The following is a 22,758-nucleotide window of genomic DNA, read 5'->3' on the forward strand; positions in this document are numbered from 1 at the left end:
AAGGTAGATGTGGTAACTAAATTTAGATATAAAGAAATAAAAAATAAAAATGTATACTATAAAATATGACACATACAAACAAAGGAAAATACGTAGTGCTATCAGAATATGAAATCAAATTTTCCTTAGAAAGTAAGGAAAGCATTCTATAGAAAGCAACATATATGCTAATAAATTCAGCATAGGGAGGAGGTAGTAAGGGAAAGGAGGTTAGAACTATATTCTAGGCAGACAGAACAGTGTATGCAAAGCCCCGGTGAAAAGTGAAAGTCACTAAGTTGTGTCTGACTCTTTGTGACCCCATGGACTATATGGTCCATTGAATTCTCCAGCCCAGAATACTGGAGTGGGTAGCCTTTCCCTTCTCCAGGGGATATTCCCAATCCTGGGATTGAACCCAGGTCTACCACATTGCAGGCGGATTCTTTACCAGCTGAACCACAAGGGAAGCCCAAGAATACTGGAAGGTGTAGCCTATTCCTTCTCCAGTGGATCTTCCTGACCCAGGAATCAAACTGCGGTCTGCTCTATGCAGGCGAATTCTCTACCAACTGAGCTATCAGGGAAGCCCAAAGTCCCCGTAGCAGGAAAGAAACTGACATGTTTGATAAGCTGAAAGAACTACTGACATTGAAGTAGTCAATGCCATCTAACCAAAGACACCAGGAATACCTAGGGGTTTAAATAAGTGGTATTTATCACTAATTGCACTAAAGAAGTGAATGACTTGTGGAACCGTGAATGTATGTCAGGAAGATCATGCTAGAAAAGATATATTATGGGATTTGAGTTTGGGTTGGGTGATTTGGTTGTTTATGTCCAACGGGAGAACAACAGGGTTTAACCATCAGTAGCAAGACCTGTAATCAGCAGCACTGAGGCCTCTGTCTAACCATCAGATGAGTGGCACACGTCAGCACCTGCTTTTTTCCTTCACGTGACCAAAGAGCAGAGAGTTGTGGGGGAAAGCGGCACAAGAACCTGGAGAGGTAGGCAGGGCCAGGCCAGGCAGGGCCTGGAAGACCATGTTGGCAAAGTTGGCCTTTACCTTAAAGCAAAGAGAAATGGAAGAGTGGTGTATTTCAATCTGTGTGTTCAGGACTGTGGAGCGTCTGAGATTTTATGCTACTTGCACATTCTTGAGCTGATTTGCTACAGATTGACAGATCCTGACAGAAGACTTCTGGGTGAGACAGAGAGCTTTCCACTGGCAGCAAAGGCAGAGCGTGAGGTTTGCACCAGTGCTGCATATGCCCGAAGTCCCCTGGGGGCAAGGGAGGTAGATGTGGATGCTTACACGTGCAGAGGGTTGTGATACACAAATGGACCCCTGAACTTGGGAGATTTCCTGCTTTTGTAGTGAGCAGAAGTACTCCTGCTCCCTGAGGGAGGTGTTATCTCATCCCGCATATCCTCAGGACAAATAAAACCCAGAGAAATCTCCCTGGTTAAGAGCAGTTAGGGTTTTATACTTTTGGCACACCCAGCAAAACCACAAAGGAACACTCAGGGCCCACAGGAGACTTCCATTCCCAACACTGTGTTGTTGAAAAGGCCAACATTTGGAGAACCTGCTCATTACATGGAGAAAACTAACACAAATCAAGGACTTAGACCAAGTCTGATCATTCCCATCAGGCTACAAACCTGCTATAACTCCTCCTGTGTTGACCCCCCACGCTCCCCTGCAGCTACTGCCCCACCTGGTCACCCTATTAATGGGGCCGGGTAATGTAACACACCCCAGGATAACTCCAGTGAGAGAGTATGTACAGAGACAGTAGCACCTTGCTGAGCGAAAAGGAGAAGCACCCAACACTATGAAGAAAGAAGGACAGGTGGAGACAAGGAAGATGGTGTCCTGGGCTGGGGACATGGAAGATGCCTGAACCCCTGGGCACTGGTGCTCCATGAGGCATGCAAGTACACCCCAAGAGGTGTTTTCGAGGGCCTGGTGTAAAGTGGACAGGACCCAGAAGAGAGGGACCAAACCCTCCCAGCAACTTCCAGGCCTACCTCTTAAAGAAACCTCACCTTGCATTTTCCATGGGAGATGGAGTTCCTTGAGATCCTTGGTTGCCATGGGAACTCAGTTACTTGATCTAGCTTCTGTGAACCACATGTGTCTCATCACAACCAGTTTTCCCTAAATGGATTCATGATAGTTGGATGCCTTGTTCTGAGCTTGCTCATATTGTCTGCAGATGGGTGAACAGCTGACAGTTTTAGGGGGTGGAATGGGACGCATTACTCCAACCAAAACTGTAGGAGGAAACTCTGGTTAAATCTGCAGTGGTCAATGGTTCTATCTGGTGTGATGTTTGCATGTGCTTATTATATCATGTATATATATCTTCTAATATTTTAATAAAGTATTTAACAATTAGAATTCTGATACCATACCTATTCATTGTTTATAACATAATACAAATTATAGTCTCATTAATACCCCATGGACAGAGGAGCTTGGCAGGCTACAGTCCATGGGGTCTCAGGAGTTGGACATGACTTGGCGACTAAACCAACCAACCAATAATGGGATAATTATATTCAACATGTAATGATTTGTGGCATGGTATCGGGTAATATGCTAAGCACTTTACCCATAAAATCTCACTGAAGCTTCACAGAAAGGTAAGCGGTTTCGTGTTTTTATTTTTAAACCTCCATTTTGCCGATGAAGAGATTGATGCCCCAGAGAAGTTTTCTAATGACACACACGGTGGGTGTGGGTACAGGAAGGACCAGGGTGGAGAGTGTCAGGTCCAGGGGTTGGAGAGACACAAGACACCTGTGAGGACCTTAACTGCATAACACAGCAAATGCAAAACACAATGGCAAGTCAAAAGAAAGACTTGGGAGAATGTGGGGGAAAGCTTTGCACAGGTTTTTCAGTGAGAAGCTGTGAATTTTCATTTTGCACCAAGCCCCTCCTTAAATAGCTGGACCAGTGTGGTAGCTGCTGCTGCTGCTAAGTCGCTTCAGTCTTGTCCGACTCTATGTGTCCCCATAGACGGCAGCCCACCAGGCTCCGCTGTCCCTGGGATTCTCCAGGCAAGAATACTGGAGAGGGTTGCCATTTCCTTCTCCAATGCATGAAAGAGAAAAGTGAAGGTGAAGTCGCTCAGTTGTGTCTGACTCCTAGTGACCCCATGGACTGCAGCCTACCAGGCTCCTCCATCCATGGATTTTCCAGGCAAGAGTACTGGAGTGGGGTGCCATTGCCTTCTCCAGTGTGGTAGAGAAGGTCACAAATTCAGTTTGCATAGCTCCAAATCTTGTGTTATTACTTTTCTTTTCCTCCTGTCTTAATGAGAAAATCGATGACTAGGTGATACATACACATGATATAAAATTCAAAAGTTACAAACATTCAGTCAAAAGTATGTCTCTCGCCCCAGTTGTTGGAACTTACAGCTCTCCTCCCCAAAGACAACATTTTCCCAACAGGTTCTTACATATCCTTCCTTTAACGTTAGGAAGGATGTGCAAGCATATAGGCGTATTTCAACTACTCCTCTTTATATACAAATGGTTAAATACCAAATAGCGAGTGTTCTGGGCCTACATTTTTTCATTTCAAACATATCATGGAGGTCTTTCTGCATGATCATAATGAAGCAAAAGTTAGAGAGTGCCTGTCATGCCATTGTGTTAAGTGCTTTAAACCTGTTGGTTTCACCCTCACTATGCCCAATGAGGAGAATGACACCCCACTCCAGTACTCTTGCCTGGAAAATCCCATGGACAGAGGAGCCTAGAAGGCTGCAGTCCATGGGATCACTGAGGGTTGGACACGACTGAGCGACTTCACTTTCACTTTTCACTTTCATGCATTGGAGAAGGAAATGGCAACCCACTCCAGTGTTCTTGCCTGGAGAATCCCAGGGACGGAGGAGCCTGGTGGGCTGCCGTCTATGGGGTCACACAGAGTCGGACACGACTAAAGCGACTTAGCAGCAGCAGCATGCCCAATGAAGTATTAAATATTATCCCCTTTAATTGATGAATAATTTAAAGTATATAGAATTTGAATAACTTGTCAAAGGCAATATGGCTAAAAGGGGAGAATCAGGATTTGACCCATTGAGTGTAGTTCCAGATTGTACACTTAAGTAACATTCTTTTTTTCTTAAATACCTGCATGATATCCTTTTACATTGATGTAGTTGCTTTTATTTACAATTCTGCTACTGATAGACACTTCTGGTTTTTCCAATCTCACGTCATCACAAAGCTACCTTGAATAAGCTTACATATGTAATCATACCACACATGTGCAAGTACATCCAATGGCTAAATTCATAGTAGGATTTCTGGACCAAAGGGTAAATGCACACATGATTTTGACAGCTATTGCCCTCTCCATGTGTATCAATTCACACCAGCACTAACAATGCAGGAGTATTTGTTTCCCCACATCCTCACCAAAACAATGTGTTTCAAATACTTGTATATTGGGCAACCTGGTAAGTAATGAGTGATAGGTTATAGTGGTTAAAATACCCATTAGACTTATTATGAACTAGGCTGGGGATTTTAAAAACACATTAGAGGCATAATGTATTTTCCTTTCCATAAATGTATTTGTCATACCAGTAGGCCAGAACTGACTAACTGTTCTTAAACCTGTTCCTTTTCCTGCTGGAGTTTTCCAGCCCTACAGCACCTAACTTGGGCCCATGAACTGCGTCCTGGCCAAGGGAAAGTGGATCTAAGTGATGTACATTGACCAGATGACTCTTAAAAGCTTCCTTTGAATCCTCCTATTCTCCTTCTTTCCCCATGTGCTGGCAGAAGATAAGCAAAGTTACCAATGCCGCCAGATGCTGATGCTGGCAGAGATTCTTCTGTGGGTTGATCACTGAGTAAGTTCAGAAAGCAAAGCCAAGGCTCCCAAGCCTGCTTCCACTTGAATTTTACATGGGAAACATATCTAGGGTGTAAGGCCATGAGTTTTGGGAGTTCTGCTTGTGTTATCAAAACAACAGAGGCCTTTGTTCCTCTTTTTTTTTTAATGGTTGAGTGAAAGATTGTCTTATTTGGGAAATTAGTCCATCCATTGTTTGTGATATAGATAGCAAATATTTTTTAAACTTGGCCTTTGAGTTTTAACTTGATATATAAATTTGTAATCTCTTTTCAGTCTTGTTGTACTAAAATGTTTCAAGACAATCTTTTTCTTTTGTGAATTCTACTTTGTAACATGCGTAGAAAGACCCTGTTCACTCCAAACTTATACCAAAAAAATCTTTGGAGAGTCTCTTTTACATCTCTTTTTCTAGCAGTTGTTTCAGCATGAATGAATGATGAGTTTTAAGAAGATATGTTTCTGTATCTATTGAGGAGATTATGTTTAGATTTCTCTTCTTCATCTGTTAACGTGATGGATTACCCTGACTTATTTTCTTTTTTTTTAAATTATTATTTTGTTATTTTTTTACTTTACAATATTGTATTGGTTTTGCCATACATCAACATGCATCCACCATGGGTGTACACGTATTTTCAAATGGTAAATCAATCTTGCTTTCCTGGGATAAAAGCAACTTCATCATGATAACATATCTTTTCTATATATTGCTGGGATTTGTTTCTTCATTTGTTTCTTAGGATATTGTCATCTATGTTTATGAAACAAGGTTTGTAATTTTAAACTTCTGAAAGTACCCTGTCGAGTTTTTGTACCAGTGTATGTATGCTACAGAAAATGCAAGAGGGTAGTGTATCCTCTATCTCTATTCTCTAAAAAGTTTATGTAGTACTGTAATTATCTCTTATTTAAATATTGATAGAACTCATTTATGAAGCTATTTGGGCTTAGAGGTCATCTGTGGAAATATTTTATTCCATTTATTTCATATTTTTAGTTCAAATAATGTTTTTTAATATCCCCTCTAAACTTTATTAACTTATATTTTTGTTTTTGTTGCTGTTGTTTAGTTGCTAAGTTGATTTCAACCCTTTTGTGAGCCCCCCCCACCCCCATGGACTCTAGCCCGCCAAGCCTCTCTGTCCATAGGATTTTCAAGACAAGAATACTGGAGTGGGTTGTCATTTCCTCCTCCAGGGGATCTTTCAGACCCAGGGATTGAACTCTTGTCTCCTGCACTGACAGGTGGATTCTTTATCACTGAGCCACCAGGGAAGCCCCCAAGTTGTATTTTACTTTGTATAAAATACAGTTGTATTCCCCACTTCCTCTTCATTTTCATATTTGGGATAAAGGTCTCTAGAAATGTCATCTTATTTGAATCCTGGTATTAATAAATTTTTCCTTTATCATTTTTCCCTTGAAGTCTGACCAGAGGCTTGTCCATTTTATTGACTATATAATGCTGTATTAAAATGCTGTGTTCAGTTAGGTTCAGTTCAGTTACTCAGTCAAGTCCGACACTTTGCAAGCCCACGGACTGCAGCACGTCAGGCTTCCCTGTCCATCACCAACTCCTGGATCTTGGTCAAACTAGTGTTCATCGAGTCAGTGACGCCTTCCAACCTTCTCATCTTCTATCGTCACTTCTCCTCCTGTCTTCAAACTTTTCTAGCATCAGGGTCTTTTCTAGTGAGTCAGTTCGTCCCATCTGGTGGCCAAAGTATTGGAGTTTCAGCTTCAACATCAGTACTTCCAATGAACACTCAGGACTGATCTCCTTTAGGATAGACTGCTTGGATCTCCTTGCAGTCCAAGGAACTCTCAAGAGTTTTCCCCAACACCACAGTTGAAAAACATCAATCTTTGGTGCTCAGCTTTCTTTATAATCCAACTCTCACATCCATACATGACTACTGGAAAAACCATAGCTTTAACTAGATGGATCTTTGTTGAAAAAGCAATGTCTCTGCTTTTTAATATGCTGTCTAGGTTGCTCATAGCTTTTCTTCCAAGGAGCAAGGGTCTTTTAATTTCATGACTACAGTCACCATCTGCAGTGATTTTGGAGCCCAAAAACTTAAAGTCTGTCACTGTTTCCATTGTTTCCCCATCTATTTGCCTTGAAGTGATGGAACCAGATGCCATGATCCTTGTTTTCTGAATGTTGAGTTTTAAGCCAACTTTTTCATTCTCCTATTTCACTTTCATCAAGAGGCATTTTAGTTTTTCTTTGCTTTGTGCAATAAGGTTGGTGTCATCTGAATATCTGAGCTTATTGATATTTCCCCTGGCAAATTGATTCTAGCTTGTGCTTCATCCAGCCCAGCATTCCCCATGATGTACTCTGCATATAAGTTAAATAAGCAGGGTGAGGGTGACAATATACAGCCTTGACGTACTCCTTTCCCAATCTGAAACAAGTCTGTTGTTCCATGCCTGGTTCTAACTGTTGCTTCTTGACCTGCATACAGATTTCTCAGGAGGCAGGTAAGGCGGTCTGGTATTCCCATCTCTTTCAGAATTTTCCACAGTTTGTTGTGATCCACACAGTCAAAGGCTTTAGTGTAGTCAGTAAAGCAGAAGTGGGTGTTTTTCTGGGCTTCTCTTGCTTTTTCTATGATCCAATGGATGTTGGCAATTTGATCTCTCTGGTTCCTCTGCCTTTTCTAAACCCAGCTTGAATATCTGGAAGTTCACAATTCACATACTGTTGAAGCCTGGCTTGGAGAATTTTGAGCATTACTTTGTTAGAGTGTGAGATGAGTGCAGTTGTGTGGTACTTTGAACATTCTTTGGCATTGCCTTTCTTTGGGATTGGAATGAAAACTGAATTTTTCCAGTCCTGTGGCCACTGCTGACTTTTTCAATTTTGCTGGCATGTTGAGTGCAGCATTTTCACAGCATCATCATTGAGGATTTGAAAGAGCTCAACTGGAATTCCATCACCTCCACTAGCTTTGTTGGTTGTTATGCTTCCTAAGGCCCACTTGACTTCACATTCCAGGATGTCTGGCTCTAGGTGAGTGATCACACCATTGTGGTTATCTGGGTCATGAAGATCTTTTTTGTACAGTTCTTCTGTGTATTCTTGCCACCTCTTCTTAATATCTTCTGCTTCTGTTAGATCCATACCATTTCTGTCCTTTATTGTGCCCATCTTTGCATGAAATGCTCCCATGGTGTCTCTAGTTTTCTTCAAGAGATCTCTAGTCTTTCCTATTCTATTGTTTTCCTCTATTTCTTTGTATTCATCACCGAGGAAGGCTTTCTTATCTCTTCTTGCTGTTCTTTGGAACTCTGCATTCAAATGCGTATATCTTTCCTTTTCTCCTTTGCCTTTCTCTTCTCTTCTCAGTGATCCATAGGGCTTCCTCAGAAAACCATTTTGCCTTTTTGCATTTCTTTTTCTTGGAGGTGGTCTTGATCAATGCCTCCTGTACAATGTCATGAACCTCCATCCATAGTTCTTCAGGCACTCTGTGTATCAGATTTAATCCCTTGAATCTATTTGTCACTTCCTCTGTATAATCATAAGGGATTTGATTTAGGTCATACTTGAATGGTCTAGTGGTTTTCCCTGCTTTCTAGTAGGGAAAGTACTGGTACTGGTCTAGTACTTTCCGTACAAGGCAAGCTATTCAATATCACAGTAATCCAAGTCTATGCCCCAACCAACAATGCTGAAGAAGCTGAAGTTGAATGGTTCTATGAAGACCTACAAGACCTTCTAGAACTAACACCCAAAAAAGATGTCCTTTTCATTATGGGGGACTGGAATGCAAAAATAGGAAGTCAAGAGATAGCTGGAGTAAGAGGCAAATTTGGCCTTGGAGTACAAAATGAAGCATGGCAAAGGCTAACAGAGTTTTGCCAAGAAAACGCACTGGTCATATCAAACACCCTCTTCCAACAACACAAGAGAAGACTCTACACAGGGACATCACCAGATGGTCAATACTGAAATCAGATTGATTATATTCTTTGCAGCCAAAGATGGAGAAGCTCTATCCAGTCAGCAAAAACAAGACTCGGAGCTGACTGCAGCTTAGATTATGAACTCCTTATTGCAAAATGCTGTTAAAATGCTCTATTGTATGTTTGCTTTCACTTTCATTATTTTCTTTTTATCTTTAACGATTCTTTGTTTTTCTTTGCATTTATCTTGTTATTTTTTAACTTATTCTGTTATTTTTTAACTTCTCAAGATGGATGGTTAGCTCACTTTCTGCCATTCTTCTTAAAATTTTATTTTTATTGAGATATAATTTATATACAACATTACTAGTTTTAGGTGTATAACATAATGTTTTGTTATTTCTATATATTTAAGAAAGATCACCACGGTAAGTCTATTTAATATCTGCTACCATTCATAATTCCAAAATTTGTTTTCTTTTGATGAGTACTTTTAAGACTGACTCTCTTACTGTTCAGCTGCACCCTGCAGGCCTACAAGACCTGTGCTTGCTCAGCTTCAAGACTGAAGAAAGATCCCAGAGCTCAAGACAGAGACATCAGTGGTTTAATGGATGGGGGGGATCTTAAATGTCTGAACCAAAGTCCTGGTGCGACACCTCACCATGTGTTGTGGATGGCACGCAGGATATGGCTGCAGTATTTGCTCTGGGGAAGGGGAGATGGCCAGTTATAGGCAATGAATGTCAAGTTGACTCATTGGTTACCAGGGAAACTAGCAGAGGAGCACACCCCTCACTGCCCCACTGATAAGAACATTTGTGTGTAGCTGGGGCTGGGGGCATGTATGTGGGAAGGTCAGTCATGTGAGTAGGGTATAGGTGAAGCAGGTACTGGTTAAGCAGGGGATGGACAGAGAGCAAGACAACAGCCATCTTGAGAGGCCTGATTGTACACTTATCAACTTTCAAGCCCAGTAGATGCCTGAAACTGCAGACAGTACTGAACTATAAATATATATAATGTTTTTTCCTGTACATAAATACCTATGTCAAAATTTAATTTATAAATTAGGCACAATAAGAGAATATCCAAGTTGCCAGCCTCACTGCTTGGGTACTTTGGGCCCATTACTAAGTAAAATAACAGTTACTTGAACACAAGCACTGTGATACTGCCACACATCATCCAGATGGCTATGAAATAATTAATGGAAGGGATACGTTCATTTTCAGGTGGGACATAACAGGACAGCAGGAGATTTCATCCCACTACCAAAAATGGTACACAATTTCAAATTTAACAATCATGTCTAGATTTTCCCAATAAACTTTATAGACTGCAGCTCAAAGCAAGTAACTGAAACTGCAGAGAATGAAACCAAAGATAAGGAAGGACTACTGTATGCAATGCAGTGTTATTAACTGTAATACAGTGTTATTAACAGTCACCATACTGTGCATTACTTCCCCATGTCATTTGTTTTACAATTGAAAGTTTGTATCTTTGGTCTCTCTGCCAACCAATGAACACTTCTCTGTATCTATCAGTTTGGCTTTTTGCTTTGCTTTGCTTTCAAATCCACATATAAGTGACATGATGTGGTATTTGTCTTTCTCTGGCTGACTTATCGGGCTTCCCAGGTGGCACTAGTGGTAATGAACCCGCCTGCTAATGCAAGTGATGTAGGAGACCTGGATTCGATTCCCAGGATGGGAAGGTCCCTGGAGGAGCGCATGACAACCCACTCCAGTACTCTTGCCTAGAGAATCCCATGGACAGAAGAGCCTGGCAGGCTACAGTCCATTGGGTCACAAAGAGTCAGACACGACTGAAGTGACTTAGCAAGCACATCTGACTTATTTCACTTAGCATTATACCCTCCAAGTCCATTCATATGGTTGCTGATACTGGATCTCCTTCTCCTTTATGGCTTAATAATAGCACATTGTATTAATATCCATTAATATCTCATTGTACACCACATCTTCTTTATCCATCCATATGTCTATGGACACTTAAGCTGCTTTCATATCTTAGCTATTGTAAATAACACTGCAATAAAAATTGGTATGCAAATAGCTTTTTGAGTTACTATTTTCATTTTCTTCAGATAAATATCCAGAAGTGGGATTGCTGGATCACAGGGTAGTTCTATTTTTGTTTTTTTGAAGACCTACCATCCTGTTCTCCACGGTGGCTGCACCAATTTACATTCCCACCAACAGTGCAAAAGTACTCCCTTTTCTATACATCTTTGCCAACACTTGTTATTTCTTGTCTTTTTGATAATAGCAATTCTGACAGATGTGAGTTGGTATCTTATTGTGGTTTAGATTTCCATTTCCCTGATGATTAGTGATGTTGAGCACTTTTTCATGTACCTATTGGCCAGCTCTGTGTCTTCTTTCCTCTTTTCTAATACATACATTTAAGGATAACAGTTTCACCTAATTGAGCTATCTTCCCAAGTTTGGTCTGTTACATCTCCATTTCCACCCAGTTGAATGTGCTTTATCATTTGCATCCAGATAGATGTGAAAGTGTTAGTCGCTCAGTCATATCTTACTCTTTGTGCCCCCATGGACTGTGGCCCACCAGGCTCCTCTGTCCACGGAATTTTCTAGGCAAGAATACTGGAGTGGGTACCCATGCCCTTCTCCAGGGGATCTTCCCAACTCAGGAATCGAACCCAGTCTCCTGAATTGCAGGCAGATTCTTTACCATCTGAGCCACCAGGCAAGCCACCCCAGATAGATGATACAAAGTGAAATGGGAACTAATTTACTTATGGTTCAGTCACCTGACTCAGAGGGTGTAAGTTCTTGGGGTTTCAGCTAAAATTAGGGATGGTCACCACTTTTGGTTAGCTCTGAGACTTAAAGCACAGCTCAGTTTTATAGCTGTTTACTTTTACATAGACAACTCTGGATAGAAGCTGTTTTCAGTTGTAGGCTTGCTCTGCCAGTCCTGTCTTCTCCTAAGAGATCCAGTAATTACACAAAGTAATTCTTCAGCATCCTCTTCGAACCAAGCTGATTTAATGTTTTTCTTTATGTATCCCCTGAGCTTTTTAATTACTCTCAGCAGATCCACTGGTCCTTGCAACTTACTTCACATTTATCAGAATATGAAGTCTGTTATCTTCGTGTAGGTGCTGAGTATCATATGTATCACTTAGATCCATCTTATTTGTTATTTATTTAGTTCTTCTATGTTGTTATTGTGTGCACTTTATCTATCATGCCCTGAGAGAGGCCATGGCAAATCTCATACTGCTAATTTGTGTATATAAGAATCACAAGTGTTATATCATCTTGCTGCTGCTGCTGCTGCTAAGTCGCTTCAGTCGTGTCTGACTCTGTGCGACCCCATAGACGGCAGCCCACCAGGCTCCCCCGTCCCTGGGATTCTCCAGGCAAGAACACCGGAGTGGGTTGCCATTTCCTTCTCCAATGCATGAAAGAGAAAAGTGAAAGTGAAGTCGCTCAGTCATCTCCGACCCTTAGCGACCCCATGGACTGCAGCCCACCAGGCTCCTCCGTCCATGGGATTTTCCATATTCTTCTGCAATAAAATATACCCTTATTTGTATCTCTTCTTCATTCATTCTCTCCCTGTTTTAAATTGTGATTCAAATTTAATTTCTCCTTCCTTCCTTTCTTTCATGTTATTTGCATTTGTCTGGAAAATCAACTTGCCAAGGCTAGGCTATCTCCTTCATGGACCACAGACTTGTCATGGAGAAGGGGTATGTGTAACTCAATGAAGTTATGAGCCATGCTATGCATGGCCACCCTAGACAGATGGGTCATAGTGAAGAGTTCTAAAAAAATGTGGTCCACTGGAGGAGGAAATAGTGATTCACTTCAGTATTCCTGCTGAGAGATCCCCATGAACAGTATGGAAAGGTAAAAAGATATGATCCTGGAAGATGAGGCCCCAGGTCAGAAGGTGTCCATTATGCTACTGGGGAACAATGAAGGGAAATAACTAATAGCTCCAGAAAGAATGAAGCAGCTGGGCCAAAGCAGAAATGACACTCAGTTGTGGATATGTCTGGTGGTGAAATTAGTCCTATGCTATAACAAACAATGTTGCATAGAAACCTGGAATGTTAGGTCCAGGAATCAAGGCAAACTGGACATGGTCAACCAGGAGATGCACTATGGCTGATTCATGTTGATGTTTTATAGAAACCAATGTAAAACTGTAAAGCAATCATCCTTCAACTAAAAATAAATTATTTTTTTAAAAAAAGAAGGCAGGAGATGCAAAATTAGTCTTCAACATCTTTAGGAATCAGTGAACAAAAATGGATGAGAACGGGCAAATTTAATTCAGATGACCATTATATCTACTACTATGGGCAAAAATCTCTTAGAAACAATGCAGTAGACTTCATAGTCAACAAAAGTTTCCAAAATACAGTACTTGAGTCAACCTCAAAAATGACAAAATGATCTCAGTTTTTTTCCAAGGCAAACCATTCAACATCATAGTAGTAGCAGTAGTAGTAGTAGTTATAGCAGCAGCAGCAGCAGCAGCAGCAGTGTTAATCACTCAGTCAGGTTCAACTCTTTGTGACCCTATGGACTGTAGCCTGCCAGGCTCCTCTGTCCATGGAATTCTCCAGGCGAGAATACTGGAGTGTGTTACCATTCCTTTTTCCAGGGGATCTTCCCTACCCAGGGATCAAATCCTGGTCTCCCACATTGTGGGCAGATTCTTTACCATCTGAGCCACAGAGAAGACCAACATCATAGTAATCCAAGTCCCCAACCACTAATGCCAAAGAAGCTCAAGTTGACTGGTTCTATGAAGATCTACACCACCTTCTAGAACTAACACCAAAAAGATGTCCTTTTCATCACAAAGGATTAGAATGCAAAAGTTGAGAGATATTGGAATAACAAGCAAGTTATTTGTACTTGGAGTACAAAGTGAAGCAGGGCAAAACCTAACAGAGTTTTGTCAAGAGAATATGATGGTCACAGCAAACACTTTTCCAACAACACGAGAAATGACTCTTTACATGGATATCACCAGATGCTCAATAACGAAACCAGAATGATTATGTCTTTGCAGTTAAAAATGGAGAAGCTCTACACAGTCAGTAAAAAATAAGACTTAGAGCTGACTGTGGCTCAGTTCATGAGCTCCTCAGTGCAAACTTCAGGCTTAAATTGAAGAAAATAGGGACAACCACTGGGCCATTCAGGTGCAACCTAAATCAAATCCCTCATGATTATACAGTGGAAGTGAGGTGGCAAATAGATTCAAGAAAATAGTTCTGGTAGATAGAGTGGATGAAGAACTGTGGACGGAGGTTCATAACACTGTACAGGAGGCAGTGACCAAAACCATACCAAAGAAAAAGAAATGCAAGAAGGCAAAGTGGTATTCTGAGGAAACTTTACCAATAACTGAGGAAAGAAGAAAAGCAAAAGGCAAGGGAGAATGTGCAATCTATACTCAACTGAATGCAAAGTTCTACAAGGAGAGAGAAGAAGGCTTTCTTAAATGAACAATGCAAAAAAAAAACAGAGGGAAACAAATAGAATGGGAAAGACTAGATAGAGATTTATTCAAGAAAAATGGAGATATCAAGGGACCATTTCCTGCAAGGATGGGCACTAAAGGACAGAAATGGTAAGAATCTAACAGAAACAGAAGAGATTAAGAAGAGGTGGCAAGAATACACAGAAGAACTATGTAAGAAAAGTCTTAATTACCTGGATAAACACGATGGTATGGTCACTTACCTAAAGCTGGACTTCCTGGAGTATGAAGTAAACTGGGCCTTAACAAGCATTACTAGGAACAAAGCTAGTGGAAGTGACAGAATTCCAGCTGAGCTACTGAAATCCTAAAAGATGACGTTGTTAAAGTGCTGCCCTCACTATGTCAGCAAATTTGGAAAACTCAGCAGTGGCCAAAGGACTGGAAAAAGTCAGTTTTCATTCCAATCTCAAAGAAGGGCAATGCCAAAGAATGTTCAAACTATCATACAATTGCACTCACTTCACATGCTACCAAGTTATGCTCATCAAACTAGGCTTTAATAGTATGTGAATCTAGAACTTCCAGATGTACAAGCTGGTTTTAGAAAAGGTAGAGGAACCAGACATCAAATTGCCGATATTCATTTGATCATAGAGAAAGGAAGGAAATTCCAGAAAAAAAAGACACCTATTTCTGCTTCATTGACTATACTAAAGCCTTTGACTGTGTGGATCACAACAAACTGGAAAATTCTCAAAACTGAGAGTATTGTACCATCTTCCTTGTCTCCTGAGAAGCCTGTATGCAGATCAAGAACTAACAGTTAGAACCTTACATGGAACAACTGACTGATTCAAAATTGGGAAAGGAATATGACAAGGCTGTATATTGTCACCTTGCTTACTTAAGTTGTATGCAGTGTACATCATGGGAAATGCCAGCCTGGATGAAACACAGGCTGGAGTCAACATGGCTGGGAGAAATATTAACAACTTCAGATATGCAGATGATACCACTCTAATGGTAGAAAGTGAAGAGGAACTAAAGAGCCTCTTGATGAGGGTGAAAGAGGAGAGTGAAAAAGCTGGCTTGAAACTCAACATGAAAAAACAACAACAACAACTAAGATCATGGTATCCAGTTCCATGTTTTCATGGCAAATATAAGGGGAAAAAGTGGAAACAGCGACAATTTTTCTTTTCTTGGGCTCCATAATCACTGCAAGTGGTGACTGGAGCCATGAAATTAAAAGACGCCTGCTCCTTGGAAGAAAAGCTATGACAAATCTAGACAACATATTAAAAAGCAGAGCAAAGGTCCATATAGTCAAAGATATTGTTTTTCCAGTAGTTTTCTATGGATGTGAGTGTTGGACCATAAAGAAGGCTGAGAGCTGAAGAATTGATGCTTTTGAATTGTGGTGCTGGAGAAGACTCTTGGGAGTTCCTTAAACTGCAAGGAGACCAAACCAGTCAATCCTAAAGGAAATCAACCCTGAATATTCACTGGAGGGACTGATGCTGAAGCTGAAGCTCCAATACTTTGGCCACCTGATGTGAAGAGCCAACTCATTGGAAATGACCCTGATGTTGGGAAAGATCGAAGGCAAAAGGAGAAAGAGTGGCAGAGGATGAGATGGTTGAATAGCATCACCAGCTCAATGGTCACGTGTTTGAGCAAACTCTGGGAGATGCTGAAGGACAGGGAAGCCCAGCTTGCTGCATGTGTTCATGGGGTTGCAAAGGGTTGGACACAACTTAGTGACTGAGCAATAAATGTGTGTATCTATATCTATATATACAGCACATCTTTACCCATTCATCTGTCAAAGGATATTTAGGTTGCTTCCATGTGTGACTATTGTAGATACTTGGTGCTATGAACATAGGGGTGCAGGTATCTGTTTGAATTATAGTTTTCTTCTTTTCTGGGTAGATACCTGGGAGTTGGGTTGCTGAATCATATCACAATCTATTTTTAGTGTTTTAAGGAAAATCCATAATGTTCTGCACAGTGACTGCACCAATTTACATTCCCACCAACAGTGTAGGAGGGTTCCCTTTTCTCCACCATTTCTCTACCATTTATTATTTGTAAACATTTTTATGAAGGCCATTCTGGCTGGTATATATGTACACTTCTTTAACATTCCATCTTTCTTCTTTCCATTCTGAAGCTCTAAGTTTTCTCTAGTTATATCCTTCCTTTGTGTTTGGAGAGCTTCCTTAAACCATTTTTCTAGGGATATATTTCTAACTGACTAATTATTGTAACTTTCCTTGTTTTGAGTATGTTTTTTCTTTCCCCTCATTTCTAAAGGAATGTATCTCCATATGTAAAATTTAAGGTTATGGATTCTTTTCTAAAGAACTCAAAAAATATTGGTCAAAGACACAATCTCTTAGGTACAAGATGAATAATTTCTGGTAATCTAATGTACAGCATTGTGGTTGGATTTAATAATACTTGGCATTGCAAGGAAGAGTTTGTATGTGCTGTCACCACAAAAAAAAGGTAATTATATGAGGTGATGGTTATGTTAATTAATTTGATTGTGTTTATCATTTCTTTATGTATATGTCAATCAATCATCATATTGTATAACCTCCAAAACAAACAGGACTTGAAAAAATGACATACCACTTCCTTATGTACTCCATGGTTTGAGACCAAAAAAAATCTACTAGAATCTGTTTTCCTCTCCAAATAACGTATCACTTCTGAGTGTTTCATTTCTTGATTATTTTCTTGGTCTTGAGCTTTCAGTAATTCAAAGTGTTGGAAAAGAATATTTTGAGTTTATCCGATTTTGAATTCTCTAATTTCCCAGAGCCTGTCGTTTTTTGGTTTTTCATTTCTTTTCCTTAAATTTGGGAAGTTTTCAGACACTGTTTTTAAAATAAAACTTTTAAAGAAAATGACATTTTATGTCTTAATATCTGTTTGGAGACCCCCAAGATAACTGAAAGTACTGCAACATGGTAGCAATATACTTATTAAAAATAAACTTTACATTTTGCAACAGTTTTTGGATTTTTAGAATTACTATAAACAGCGACAATTCTCATATTATTATCATTTTATGTTAATATGGTACATTTATCACATTAATATACTGATATTGATAATAATCATTAAACAAAGTCAATGCTTTATTCATACTGTCTCAGCTATTCTCTAATGTCCTCTTCTCTAATGTCCAAGATCCCATCCAGGATACTGACTCACATTTAGTAGTTATGACTTCTTAGGATTCTTGTGGTTATGACAGTTATGTAGATGTGATTTTTTAATGCTCTTGACAATCTGAAAATGATATAGCTATTCCCAAGTTCTCTTGCTTACTTTTAGAATGATAAGATTTTTCCCATCGCTTTGCCCTATCAGAAACAGTCAATATAAAATGGATTAATATAAAATGAGGACATACATATATCTGGGCTGATCCATGTGGATGTATGTCAGAAATCAACACAATACTGTAATTATTTTTAAATTGAAAATAAAAAACTTTTAAAATATGTTCCTGTTGACAATACTTACTTGTAAATTTATAAAATCCACTTTGACATTTATTTGGAATTTATAGACCATTCAGGGCTTCCCTGGTGGCTCAGAGGTTAAAGCGTCTGCCTGGAATGCAGGAGACCCAGGTTCGATCCCTGGGTGGGGAAGATCCCCTGGAGAAGGAAATGGCAACCCACTCCAGTACTATTGCCTGAAAAATCCCATGGACAGAGGTGCCTGGTAGGCTACAGTCCATGGGGTCGCAAAAGAGTCGGACAGGACTGAGCGACTTCACTTTCACTTTCAGAAAGTGATTATTGAAATAGTTGCATTAAAATCAGTTATGTTTGTAGATGCTTTCTATCCATTACAGGAAGCTTCTTTTCCTGCCTTCTACAATTGTAACAGAATGTTTTATAATAAGCCAATTAATTTCTCAGGCTTCTTTGGTGGATCAGAGGCAGGTTGTATCTCTAGCTTGGAGAGATCCCCTTGAGAATAAACTGCAACCCACTCCAGTATTCTTACTTGGGAAATCCCATGGGCAGAGGAGCCTGGTGGGCTACAGTCCATGGAATCACACAGAGTCAAACACAGCTGAGCAACTAAGCATGCAATATCTATGGAGCCTTTGCTGTGTACTGGTCACCCTGCCTGGGTTCTGCCAATATTATGTAGCTGCTGCTGCTGCTGCTAAGTCGCGTCCGACTCTGTGCGACCCCACAGATGGCAGGCCATCAAGCTCCCCTGTCCCTGGGATTCTCCAGGCAAGAACACTGGAGTGGGTTGCCATTTCCTTCTCCAATGCATGAAAGTGAAAAGTGAAAGTGAAGTCACTCAATCGTGTCCGACTCCTAGCGACCCCATGGACTGCAGCCTACCAGGCTCCTCCGTCCATGGGACTTTCCAGGCAAGAGTACTGGAGTGGGATGCCATCGCCTTCTCCGATATTATGTAGAGATAGACTTAAATACCGCTTCCAATGACTCCATCTGGCCCTTGGGAGACACTTCTGGCTCCTAATCAAAAAGGGCTAAGGATTTTAAAATATTTTTTATTGTGGTAAATTTATACATAGCATGACATTCCTCTTCTAACAATTTCAAGTGTACAATTAAATGGGATTAGATTCACGATATTATAGAACTGTCACCACTCTTTTCAAAATTTTTCATCCCTTTGCAAACATCTGTTCACACTGAACAATAATCTACCCAACCCTACCACCCAGTCCATGGTATCCTCTAACCTACTTTCAACTGTCTCTATGAATTTGCCTATTCTACACTTTTCATATCTGTGGAATCATATATTTGTCCTTTGTGTCTGGTTTATTTGATTCAACATATGTTTTCAAGATTAACCATCTTGTAGCATGCATCTAGAAGACACACAAGCATAGAAATAACAAGATTTCCATTTTCTTTTGGGTTGATAAGAAAAATTTGGAAGCAGCCTTTGCTAGCCCAGTGTAGTCAGGTGCATAATTCACTGTATGTCTTTCCAGCCACATCTTCAATATTTTAGGGGAATATTGCATTTCCCCTCCTCCTGACAAGCTGCCAAGTAATGGATGTGATGTTTCAACAAATGAGTGAGTGAGAATGTTCTGAATCCTACCAGACAGAAGAGTATTAAAAAGGCTTTTCATCACAGATCATTTACTTTCTACACAGAATTAAATTAAGTGAAATAAGAAATTATCCACACTGATTTCTCGGACCTCTAATAGTAACTTTCTTTTCTCAGTGGGTGAATTACTTTAAGATCAGAGCAGTGCAATTGTACACTCCCTTCCAAACCTCATCAAAGAAGCTCAGCATCTCAGGTGAGAAAGACAGAAAAAAAAAACCAAACAAACAGATATTTCTAGGCTCAATCGATGTAGAAACAAACTGTTCACCATTCCTCTCCTTTCAGGTCACTCTTTTCTGATAAAAACCCAACATGATTGACAGCAATAGCAACAATCTACTACTTCTCCTTTCTCACTTCAGTATCTGAAGCCTTTGCTTCTTTTATTGCATAAGGAACAACATGGAGCATGCTTGGATCAACAACATGCATGAAACAATTAATATCAACAAGATATAATAGAATTAATAAAGAAGGGATCCCCCTACTGTCTGTTATACTTCCTTGTTCTTACTGAGCTACAGAATCTACTGTGAGCAGAAATGCTTCCACCTTGCAGTGTCTTGATTTCCTAGTAAGGGTTGGGGAATACACAGAAGAACTGTACAAAAAAAATCTTCACGACCCAGATAATCATGATAGTGTAATCACTCATCTAGAGCTAGACATCCTGGAATGTGAAGTCAAGTGGGCCTTAGAAAGCATCACTACCAACAAAGCTAGTGGACGTGATGAAATTCCTGTTGAGCTATTTCAAATCCTGAAAGATGATGCTGTGAAAGTGCTGCACTCAATATGCCAGCAAATTTGGAAAATTCAGCAGTGGCCACAGGACTGGAAAAGGTCAGCTTTCATTCCAATCCCAAAGAAAGGCAATGCCAAAGAATGCTCAAACTACCACACAATTGCACTCATCTCACATGCTAGTAAAGTAATGCTCAACATTCTCCAAGCCAGGCTTCAGCAATACATGAACCGTGAACTTCCTGATGTTCAAGCTGGTTTTAGAAAAGGCAGAGGAACAAGAGATCAAATTGCCAATATCTGCTGGATCATCGAAAAAGCAAGAGAGTTCCAGAAAAACATCTATTTCTGCTTTATTGACTATGCCAAAGCCTTTGACTCTGTGGATCACAATAAACTGTGGAAAATTCTGAAAGAGATGGGAATACCAGACCACCTGACTTGCCTCTTGAGAAATCTGTATGCAGGTCAGGAAGCAACAGTTAGAACTGGACATGGAACAACAGACTGGTTCAAAATAGGAAAAGGAGTACGTCAAGGCTGTATATTGTCACCCTGCTTATTTAACTTACATGCAGAGTACATCATGAGAAACACTGGACTGGAAGAAGCACAAGCTGGAATTTGCTGGGAGAAATATCAATAACCTAAGATATGCAGATGACACCACCCTTATGGCAGAAAGTGAAGAGGAACTCAAAAGCCTCTTGATGAAAGTCAAAGTGGAGAGTGAAAAAGTTGGCTTAAAGCTCAACATTCAGAAAACGAAGATCATGGCATCTGGTCCCATCACTTCATGGGAAATAGATGGGGAAACAGTGGAAACAGTGTCAGACTTTATTTTTCTGGGCTCCAAAATCACTGCAGATGGTGACTGCAGCCATGAAATTAAAAGACGTTTACTCCTTGGAAGGAAAGTTATGACCAACCTAGATAGCATATTCAAAAGCAGAGACATTACTTTGCCAACAAAGTTCCGTCTAGTCAAGGCTATGGTTTTTCCTGTGGTCATGTATGGATGTGAGAGTTGGACTGTGAAGGAGGCTGAGCGCCAAAGAATTGATGCTTTTGAACTGTGGTATTGGAGAAGACTCTTGAGAGTACCTTGGACTGCAAGGAGATCCAACCAGTCCATTCTGAAGGAGATCAGCCCTGGGATTTCTTTGGAAGGAATGATGCTAAAGCTGAAACTCCAGTACTTTGGGCACCTCCTGCCAAGAGTTGACTCATTGGAAAAGACTCTGATGCTGGGAGGGATTGGGGGCAGGAGGAGAAGGGGACGACAGAGGATGAGATGGCTGGATGGCATCACTGACTCGATGGACGTGAGTCTGAGTGTACTCCGAGAGTTGGTGATGGACAGGAAGGCCTGGCGTGCTGCAATTCATGGGGTTGCAGAGTCGGACACGACTGAGCGACTGAACTGTACTGAACTGAACTGAAGTCTGTAATAAGGTTTCAGAGGAAGGAGGAAATGTCATGTCAACTGGTAAGTCTGCAGTATTATGATGTCTCAATGGCTTTTCATGACATATGAAAAATTTGATTGAAATTTAATGTTATATCTTTAAAACATCCAAAGACTAGACTCCTAGTTTTCCCCACAATGATGGGAAGATCCCTGTCTTCCCATGTTCTTCTGAACAGACTTATGGAGTGAGAACTGATCAGTCTACAAATGGTGTTGAGCCACAGGCACGTACTTAACTAGGGGATGGGGAGGGTTCAGTCAGCAGGATCTGTATCTCACAAGACTCAAGCCTTAATGGATGGAGGTTAAGGACAGAGAATTGGGTCACAGGATTTTGGCATTGGGTCAAATATGTCAGGGGAACAAAGTTGACACAATAAAGAACCACTCTGCCTCTGTAAGTGGCAATCTTCTACTGTCATGAAATGGCATTATGAGGCACAAGAAAGGTTTGTAGGAACTATACTTGCTGTTATGGTAGAAGCTCTGCTGGACTCAGCAGGTGCTCATGGGATGAATATACATCAAGCTCATTCCTTGTGAACAGGTGACCAGACCTGCTGTCCATGTGATCAGCTTGGCAGCACCTCTACCTATGGTCAGCACAGCAAGCTTCACACCTCCTGAGTTAGGCCCTGAAGTCCTTTCTTAGCCCATAACTGAGTTCCTATGTTCACAATTTTCACTTATGACCTTGTGTGCAGAATGACGAATGTGGGACAGGAGCAGTTGTGAGCCACTAGGTGAGCCCTAACTGTGCAAGCATCATCTACCATCACAGTAGGGCCAGAACCAAAGTAGGCCCCCTTCCTGAATTGGAATATGCCCAGCACAGTGCTGAGCAAACTGGACTTCATTCACTTGCCCTGTCAATATTTCCCACAGTGATTTTGGTGAGCTAGGGGGTGGCTGTTAGAACCCCTGGCAGAGGTGCAGAGTAATGTGTGGTGGAGCCACCCAAGAACCCCAATAAGACACCTTTCCCTTCCTCTAGGAGGCTCTGGTCCCTCATCAAAACAAGGAGATAATACCACATCCCTCCCTTGCACAATTGTTGTGAGGACTGAACAATACAGCAGGTGTGAAAGTGCTTGGATAGTGTATG

The 22,758-nt window shown here is 40.7% G+C and overlaps 1 non-coding gene across 1 annotated transcript; it reads left to right on the plus strand.

Annotated features, from left to right (window-relative positions):
- The first annotated feature begins 17,898 nt into the window (after positions 1 to 17,898).
- On the plus strand, positions 17,899 to 17,970 carry TRNAS-GGA (transfer RNA serine (anticodon GGA)). The gene has a single exon. It is a non-coding gene; the product is annotated as a tRNA-Ser (tRNA).
- Positions 17,971 to 22,758: the final 4,788 nt, after the last annotated feature.

Source organism: Bos grunniens, chromosome X (genome assembly GCF_055505025.1).
Source record: "Bos grunniens cultivar Pamir isolate PY7600 chromosome X, Bosgru_T2T1.0, whole genome shotgun sequence".
NCBI classification, from domain to species: Eukaryota; Metazoa; Chordata; class Mammalia; order Artiodactyla; family Bovidae; genus Bos; species Bos grunniens.